The sequence below is a fragment of the Oncorhynchus keta genome, chromosome 34 (assembly GCF_023373465.1).
Source record: "Oncorhynchus keta strain PuntledgeMale-10-30-2019 chromosome 34, Oket_V2, whole genome shotgun sequence".
In the NCBI taxonomy this organism is placed as follows: domain Eukaryota; kingdom Metazoa; phylum Chordata; class Actinopteri; order Salmoniformes; family Salmonidae; genus Oncorhynchus; species Oncorhynchus keta.
This window is the reverse complement of record NC_068454.1, coordinates 14,175,607-14,185,277: the sequence shown is the minus strand read 5'-3', so window position 1 is coordinate 14,185,277 and position 9,671 is coordinate 14,175,607. Positions and strand designations below refer to the sequence as shown.

The 9,671-nt window shown below is 45.9% G+C and overlaps 1 long non-coding RNA gene across 1 annotated transcript; it reads left to right on the top strand.

Moving 5' to 3' along the window:
* Positions 1-676: 676 nt before the first annotated feature.
* LOC127915016 (uncharacterized) lies at positions 677-6,050 on the top strand. The gene is made up of 3 exons (XR_008089847.1): positions 677-884; positions 1,021-1,285; positions 5,909-6,050. It is a non-coding gene; the product is annotated as an uncharacterized LOC127915016 (long non-coding RNA).
* Positions 6,051-9,671: the final 3,621 nt, after the last annotated feature.

Sequence of the window (9,671 nt, the reverse complement as noted above, 5' to 3'; positions counted from 1 at the left end):
ATAGTAGTTGTTCTAGTAGTAGTAGTTCTAGTTGTAGTATTAGTAGTAGTTGTTGTAGTAGTTGTTGTTGTTGTTGTAGTAGTAGTTGTAGTAGTAGTTGTTGTTGTTGTAGTAGTAGTTCTAGTAGTAGTACTACTAGTAGATGTAGTAGTTCTGGTAGTAGTAGTATTAGTAGTAGTTCTAGTAGTAGTATTAGTAGTAGTTCTAGTAGTAGTAGTAGTAGTAGTAGTAGTAGTTCTAGTAGTTGTAGTAGTAGTACTACTACTACTAGTAGTAGTAGTTCTAGTAGTAGTATTGGTAGTAGTTCAAGTAGTAGTAGTAGTTTTAGTAGTAGTTCTAGTAGTAGTAGTAGTAGTAGTTCTAGTAGTAGTAGTAGTTCTAGTAGTAGTCGTAGTAGTAGTAGTAGTAGTAGTTCTAGTAGTAGTAGTAGTTCTAGTAGTAGTCGTAGTAGTAGTAGCATCCTATTGTTAGTAGTAATATAGTAGTTGCCTTGTCTTAGAAGCAGTAGTTCTGACCCCCCTTCTCCTCCTCTCATCTGCCAGGTACCATGTCTCTATCATCTTGGCTTTCTATGGCTATAAACTCTTTCCCTCACTCTGCTGGATCAGAAAACATGTGATCTATCTCTCCACATGAGAGCAACGTTTTCTTCTCTTCCTCAGTTGCGTAGCGGGGGAGAACCATCAGGGCGCCCTGCGCTGCTGAGGTCGGTGCTGTGGAGATCCCTCCACTTCCTGGTTTACGGGCTGCTACATGACAGCGCCGACAGCCCCAGCCATTAGAAGATTAGCCGGATCGTTCACTGGCGTGCCAGGATGGATCAGGAATAAAATGATTCCAGACACTCTATAGAAATCTAGGAGGTGGTGACAGAATGCAGCAAGGTGACCATTATTTTCCTTTCACAAGCTATTTAGATCTGGGATAAAGGGAGGGAGGGAGGTATTTCGCAAGTGTTTGAAACAGGCCCACATGTGTAACTGTGTTTGTCAGCAGTTTTCTCTCTCTCCCTCTTTAAAGGATGACGTCTTCTCTCTGAGGCATCCTGCCCCCTGTCGTCTGAAATGGATGGCTCTACTGAATCAGTCTTAATCCACTGAGTGACAAACTCACAGGCACTACATTGACACCTGCCGGTCCATTTATACAGGCCAGGGGTAAAACATCACTTGATGAAGTCAAACAGACTGACTTCTAAGAGATGCCCAAAGAAAGCTCATAAATATGATGGAATGAAGTTTAAAAAATGGACGGTGCAGATGGACAGACGTACTGATGGATGAAGGTAGAGACAGGCAGAAATATAGATTTGCAGACAGATAAAAGTGTGTATGTCCTGAGATCCTAACATCAGAAACCTTGTCCTCATTTGTGTCTTACCTCAGAAGATGAATGAAGCTAGTGTCAGTGTAAAATAACGATTCAGTCTCTTAGTGAAATTGTTCATATGATGGATCTGTGCAGCCATTTACAACAATGAAACCTGTCATTTTCCCTCCCAAGTCAAATGACTCTTTTCATCTTTTCATGCATTCCTTCAACCCAAGAGCACTCAGGCATTTGGCAAACCCAACGCTCCACTGGTCTGACACTACACTCTTAGAAAAAATGGTTACAAAAGGGTTCTGCGGCTGTCTCCATAGGAGAACCCTTTTAAATTCAAGGTAGAACCCTTTTTAGTTTCAGGTAGAACTATTTTGGGTTCCATGTAGAACTCTTTGTGGAAAGGATTCTGCATGGAACCGAAAGGGGTTCTTCAAAACGTTCTCCTATGGAGACAGCCGAAGAACCCTTTTTGGTTCTAGATAGCAACTTTTTTTTCTAAGTGTAAGAGCAATGTCAAACGACATTATGACCGAACACGCATAATCGATAAGCAGATTGACATTTTAAGCACATTTGTATCTAAGTAGTGTATAAGATGGTTTATGTCAGCATATATTAACAGAAAGACAGACCAAAGACAGACTGTGTGGAAGAATAGTGACATCATTCTTCGTGTTCAGAAAGACAAAAACTTGATTCAGGCTCCACACAAGCAGTTGGACCAATTCAGTGCTGTAGGGAGTGGTGATGTCCATTGTTGGCAAAGTACACTACTAGGGAAAGGGGGATACCTAGTCAGTTGTACAACTGAATGCATTCAACTGAAATGTGTCTTCCAAACCATGGGATATATAGTACAGTGATACTATCAAGAGCAATGTACAGGTTTCTTCTTTATTCTCATATAGTACATTTTTGACATCAGATTACCAAGACTGACTCATCATTGAAACAACAATGTTACAAATAGCAGAAATATATATTTGTTTTAGTGATATTGGTAACACTGGGAAATAATACAAGTCCAAAAGTGTCTGTGAGGTGTCTGTGTCTGTGAGGTAGCCTAGGCAGAGAGCTGCTGTACATGTTGTGTAAATATTTGTAATAATTTGTGTTTTTTATAGAATTTTTCCCTAACAAACTTTTGGTTTTATGAATGAACTATTGATTTAGCTTATTATTATAGTCTGAATAGTTTGAATCCAGCACGTATTCAAGACTGAATTTAGGGGTTGGTTTTTGGCTAGGAGACAATGTTTTGATTAGATTATGCCAACTCACTGCAGGTTGAGAATGGAGAGAAGCCCGAAGGCAGAGGTGTACAGAGAGATGACAGATGACCATGGCCATATGAAGGACTAAGTTAAAAGGCTACTCCTGAATTACTATTGAAGTGTGGTGTGGTGTGCTTTCTGGTGCCTCATGACTGTCGTAGCATCACCCAAGTGGGTGCTGAATTTTGGTAGTAGCAAAGAGTAGCTAGCAAGATAGTTCACGGAACTAAGTTCCCTGAATTCCTATCGAACCTTGTAGTCATAGCAGATAATATTCTAATATTTGGTGACTTTAATATTCACATGGAAAAGTCCACAGACCCACTCCAAAAGGCTTTCGGAGCCATCATCGAATCAGTGGGTTTTGTCCAACATGTCTCTGGACCCACTCACTGTCACAGTCATACGCAGGACCGAGTTTAGTCCCATGGAATAAATGTTGTGGATCTTAATGTTTTTCCTCATAATCCTGGACTATCGGACCACCATTTTATTACGTTTGCAATTGCAACAAATAATCTGCTCAGACCCCAACCAAGGACCATCAAAAGTCGTGCTATAAATTCACAGACAACACAAAGATTCCTTGATGCCCTTCCAGACTCCCTCTGCCTACCCAAGGACGCCAGAGGACAAAAATCAGTTAACCACCTAACTGAGGATCTCGATTTAACCTTGCGCAATACCCTAGATGCAGTTGCACCCCTAAAAACTAAAAACATTTCTCATAAGAAACTAGCTCCCTGGTACACAGAAAATACCCGAGCTCTGAAGCAAGCTTCCAGAAAATTGGAACAGAAATGGCGCCACACCAAACTGGAAGTCTTCCGACTAGCTTGGAAAGACGGTACCGTGCAGTACCGAAGAGCCCTTACTGCTGCTCGATCATCCTATTTTTCTAACTTAATTGAGGAAAATAAGAACAATCCAAAATTCCTTTTTGATACTGTCGCAAAGCTAACTAAAAAGCAGCATTCCCCAAGAGAGGATGACTTTCACTTTAGCATTGATAAATTCATGAACTTCTTTGAGGAAAAGATTATGATTATTAGAAAGCAAATTACGGACTTCTCTTTAAACCTGCGTACTCCTCCAAACCTCAGTTGTCCTGAGTCTGCACAACTCTGCCAGGACCTAGGATCAAGAGAGACGCTCAAGTGTTTTAGTACTATATCTCTTGACACAATGATGAAAATAATCATGGCCTCTAAACCTTCAAGCTGCATACTGGACCCTATTCCAACTAAACTACTGAAAGAGCTGCTTCCTGTGCTTGGCCCTCCTATGTTGAACATAATAAACGGCTCTCTATCCACTGGATGTGTACCAAACTCACTAAAAGTGGCAGTAATAAAGCCTCACTTGAAAAAGCCAAACCTTGACCCAGAAAATATAAAAACTATCGGCCTATATCGAATCTTCCATTCCTCTCAAAAATGTTAGAAAAGGCTGTTGCGCAGCAACTCACTGCCTTCCTGAAGACAAACAATGTATACGAAATGCTTCAGTCTGGTTTTAGACCCCATCATAGCACTGAGACGGCACTTGTGAAGGTGGTAAATTACATTTTAATGGCATCGGACCAAGGCTCTGCATCTGTCCTCGTGCTCCTAGACCTTAGTGCTGCTTTTGATACCATCGATCACCACATTCTTTTGGAGAGATTGGAAACCCAAATTGGTCTACACGGACATGTTCTGGCCTGGTTTAGATCTTATCTGTCGGAAAGATATCAGTTTGTCTCTGTGAATGGTTTGTCCTCTGACAAATCAACTGTAAATTTCGGTGTTCCTTTAGGTTCTGTTTTAGGACCACTATTGTTTTCACTATACATTTTACCTCTTGGGGATGTTATTCGAAAACATAATGTTAACTTTCACTGCTATGCGGATGACACACAGCTGTACATTTCAATGAAACATGGTGAAGCCCCAAAATTGCCCTCGCTAGAAGCATGTGTTTCAGACATAAGGAAGTGGATGGCTGCAAACTTTCTACTATTAAACTCGGACAAAACAGAGATGCTTGTTCTAGGTCCCAAGAAACGAAGAGATCTTCTGTTGAATCTGACAATTAATCTTAATGGTTGTACAGTCGTCTCAAATAAAACTGTGATGGACCTCGACGTTACTCTGGACCCTGATCTCTCTTTTGAAGAACATATCAAGACCATTTCGAGGACAGCTTTTTTCCATCTACGTAATATTGCAAAAATCAGAAACTTTCTGTCCAAAAATGATGCAGAAAAATGTATCCATGCTTTTGTCACTTCTAGGTTAGACTACTGCAATGCTCTACTTTCCGGCTACCCGGATAAAGCACTAAATAAACTTCAGTTAGTGCTAAATACGGCTGCTAGAATCCTGACTAGAACCAAAACATTTGATCATATTACTCCAGTGCTAGCCTCTCTACACTGGCTTCCTGTCAAAGCAAGGGCTGATTTCAAAGTTTTACTGCTAACCTACAAAGCATTACATGGGCTTGCTCCTACCTATCTCTCTGATTTGGTCCTGCCGTACATACCTACACGTACGCTACGGTCACAAGGCCTCCTAATTGTCCCTAGAATTTTTAAGCAAACAGCTGGAGGCAGGGCTTTCTCCTATAGAGCTCCATTTTTATGGAACGGTCTGCCTACCCATGTCAGAGACGCAAACTCGGTCTCAACCTTTAAGTCTTTACTGAATACTCATCTCTTCAGTGGGTCATATGATTGAGTGTAGTCTGGCCCAGGAGTGGGAAGGTGAACGGAAAGGATCAACGAACCGCCCTTGCAGTCTTTGCCTGGCCGGTTCCCCTCTTTCCACTGGGATTCTCTGCCACTAACCCTATTACAGGGGCTGAGTCACTGGCTTACTGGGGCTCTCTCATGCCGTCCCTGCAGAGGATGCGTCACCTGAGTGGGTTGATTCACTGTTGTGGTCATCCTGTCTGGGTTGGCGCCCCCCCCCCCCCTTGGGTTGTGCCGTGGCGGAGATCTTTGTGGGCTATACTCAGCCTTGTCTCAGGATGGTAAGTTGGTGGTTGAAGATATCCCTCTAGTGGTGTGGGGTCTGTGCTTTGGCAAAGTGGGTGGGGTTATATCCTTCCTGTTTGGCCCTGTCCTGGGGTGTCCTCGGATGGGGCCACAGTGTCTCCTGACCCCTCCTGTCTCAGCCTCCAGTATTTATGCTGCAGTAGTTTGTGTCGGGGGGCTAGGGTCAGTTTGTTATATCTGGAGTACTTCTCCTGTCCTATTCGGTGTCCTGTGTGAATCTAAGTGTGCGTTCTCTAATTCTCTCCTTCTTTCTTTCTCTCTCTCGGAGGACCTGAGCCCTAGGACCATGCCCCAGGACTACCTGACATGATGACTCCTTGCTGTCCCCAGTCCACCTGGCCATGCTGCTGCTCCAGTTTCAACTGACCTGAGCCCTCGGACCATGCCCCAGGACTACCTGACATGATGACTCCTTGCTGTCCCCAGTCCACCTGGCCATGCTGCTGCTCCAGTTTCAACTGTTCTGCCTTACTATTATTTGACCATGCTGGTCATTTATGAACATTTGAACGTCTTGGCCATGTTCTGTTATAATCTCCACCCGGCACAGCCAGAAGAGGACTGGCCACCCCACATATGCTCTCTCTAATTCTCTCTTTCTTTCTCTCTCTCGGAGGACCTGAGCCCAAGGACCGTGCCCCAGGACGACCTGACATGATGACTCCTTGCTGTCCCCAGTCCACCTGACTGTGCTGCTGCTCCAGTTTCAACTGTTCTGCCTTGTTATTATTCGACCATGCTGGTCATTTATGAACATTTGAACATCTTGGCCATGTTCTGTTATAATCTCCACCCGGCACAGCCAGAAGAGGACTGGCCACCCCACATAGCCTGGTTCCTCTCTAGGCTTCTTCCTAGGTTTTGGCCTTTCTAGGGAGTTTTTCCTAGCCACCGTGCTTCTACACCTGCATTGCTTGCTGTTTGGGGTTTTAGGCTGGGTTTCTGTACAGCACTTTGAGATATCAGCTGATGTATGAAGGGCTATATAAATACATTTGATTTGATTTGATTCAGTGGCTAGTACGGAACTCTAACTTCATCTGTCTGAGTCCTACAACTAAGCAGCAGACGGCTTGGATGGCGAGACACCGTGATGACAACGTACTGCCTGCTGCTTGCCTGCGTCTGGCTCTCCTCTTTGACCTCCTCCTCCTCCTCTGACCTCAATCACGCCGTAACCTTTCTCAACCTTCAGTGTCTTGACTGTTGATCAACTCATGATGGTTTTTAAATTACATGTTTTTTGTTGTTGCTTTACAGCACTTTGAGATGTCTTTATGTAATGAATAGTGCTATTTAAGCTCAATAAGTTAGTAGTGTTACTATTATGAGATCCCAATCTGTTAGCATATTGGTTTAATAGTTGATACCTGTAATAGTCTGTTATATAGCAATTCTCAGCATTCTAACATGCAAGGTGTACTCTGTCATTTGTTAAGTTGTCCCAGCAAGTTAAGACAAAGATTGTTGTTGTGTTACAGCCTGAATTCAAAATGGATTAAATAAAACAAAATTCTCACCTATGCTACACATAATACCCTACAATGAAAAAGTGAACAAAATGTTGTTTTTAGATATTTTAGCAAATATATTGAAACTTTCGGACACACCTACTCATTCAAGGGTTTTTCTTTTGTAACGGCGTTCTTCGTTTGTCGAAAGAGAGTCGGACCGAAATGCAGCGTGGTGGTTACTCATGTTCTTTAATGAAGAAATGACGATACATGAAATAACTTAATAAATACAAAAACAACAAACGGAACGTGAAACCTAATTACAGCCTATCTGGTGAACACTACACAGAGATAGGAACAATCACCCACGAAATACACAGTGAAACCCCGGCTACCTAAATATGGTTCCCAATCAGAGACAACGAGAAATCACCTGACTCTGATTGAGAACCGCCTCAGGCAGCCAAGCCTATGCTAGACACACCCCTAATAAACCACAATCCCAATGCTTACAAAAACCCCAATAAGACAACACAATAAACCCATGTCACACCCTGGCCTGAACAAATAATTAAGGAAAACACAAAATACTATGACCAAGGCGTGACAGAACCCCCCCTAGGGTGCGGACTCCCGGACGCACCTCAAAACCATAGGGAGGGTCCGGGTGGGTGTCTGTCTATGGTGGCGGCTCCGGTTCGGGACGTGGACCCCACTCCATTACTGTCATAGTTCCTCCCCTTCGCGTCCTGGTATAATCCACCCTCGCCGCCGACCATGGCCTAATAGTCCTCACCCAGAACCCCACTGAACTGAGGGGCAGCTCGGGACTGAGGCAGCTCGGGACTGAGGGGAAGCTCGGGACTGAGGGGAAGCTCGGGACTGAGGGGCAGCTCGGGACTGAGGGGCAGCTCGGAACTGATGGACAGCCCGGGACTGAGGGGAAGCCCAGTACTGAGGGGAAGCCCAGTACTGAGAGGAAGCCCAGTACTGAGAGGAAGCCCAGTACTGAGATGAAGCTCAGGCAGGTAGTAGGCTCCGGTAGATCCTGGCTGGCTGGCGGATCTGGAAGATTCTGGTTGACTGGCAGATCTGGAAGAGACTGGTTGACTGGCAGATCTGGAAGAGACTGGTTGACTGGCAGATCTGGAAGAATCTGGTTGACTGGCAGATCTAGAAGATCATGGCTGACTGGCGGATCTAGCTGCTCTATGCAGACTGACAGCTCTGGCTGCTCCATGCAGACTGGCAGCTCCTTGCAGACTGACAGCTCTTTTCAGACTGGCAGCTCTGGCTGCTTCATGCAGACTGACAGCTCTGGCTGCTTTATACAGACTGACTGCTCTGGCTGCTTCATGCAGACTGACAGCTCCTTGCAGACTGGCAGCTCCTTGCAGACTGGCAGCTCCTTGCAGACTGACAGCTCTGGCTGCTTCATGTAGACTGACAGCTCTGGCTGCTTCATGCAGACTGACAGCTCTGGCTGCTCCATGCAGGCTGACTGCTCCTTGCAGACTGACAGCTCCTTGCAGACTGGCAGCTCCTTGCAGACTGGCAGCTCCTTGCAGACTGGCAGCTCCTTGCAGAATGACAGCTCTTTGCAGACTGACAGCTCTGGCTGCTTCATACAGCCTGATAGCTCTGGCTGCTTCATGCAGACTGACAGCTCAGGCTGCTCCGAACAGGCTGACAGCTCCTTGCAGACTGACAGCTCCTTGCATACTGGCAGCTCCTTGCAGACTGGCAGCTCTTTGCAGACTGACAGCTCTTTGCAGACTGGCAGCTCTGGCTGCTTCATGCAGACTGACAGCTCTGGCTGCTTCATACAGCCTGACAGCTCTGGCTGCTTCATGCAGACTGACAGCTCAGGCTGCTCCGAACAGGCAGGAGGCTCCGGCAGCGCTGTAGAGGAGGAAGGCTCTAGAAGCGCTGAATAGGCGGTAGACTCCGGTAGCGCAGGAGAGGAGAAAGGAACAGACAGGAGACTCCAGCAGCACTGTAGAGGAGGAAGGCTCTGATAGCGCTGAACAGGCGGGAGACTCCGACAGCGCAGGAGGGAAGGAAGGCTCTGGCTGTGCTGAACAGGCGAGGCGCACTGAAGGCCTGGTGTGTGGTGCTGGAACTGGTGATACAGGGCCAAGGACACGCACAGGAAGCCTGGTGCGGGGAGCTGCTACCGGAGGACTGGTGTGTGGAGGTGGCTCTGGATAGACCGGACCGTGCAGGCGCACTGGAGCTCTTGAGCACCGAGCCTGCCCAACCTTACCTGGCTCGATGCCCACTCTAGCCCGGCCAATACGAAGGGCTGGTATGAACCGCACCGTTTGCTCAGGTCTCCTACCTGGCATAGCCATACTCCCTGTAAGCCCCCTGAGCCCCCTCCCAATACATTTTTGGGGCTGCTTTTCGGGCTTCCTTGCCAACCGTGTTCCCTCGTATCGTCGGCTCCTATCTCCTGCTGCCTCTGCTCTCCTAAGTGCCTCCACCTGTTCCCATGGGAGGCGATCTCTTCCTGCCAGTATCTCCTCCCAAGTGTAACAACCTTTGCCATCCAACACGTCTTCCCATGTCCATTCT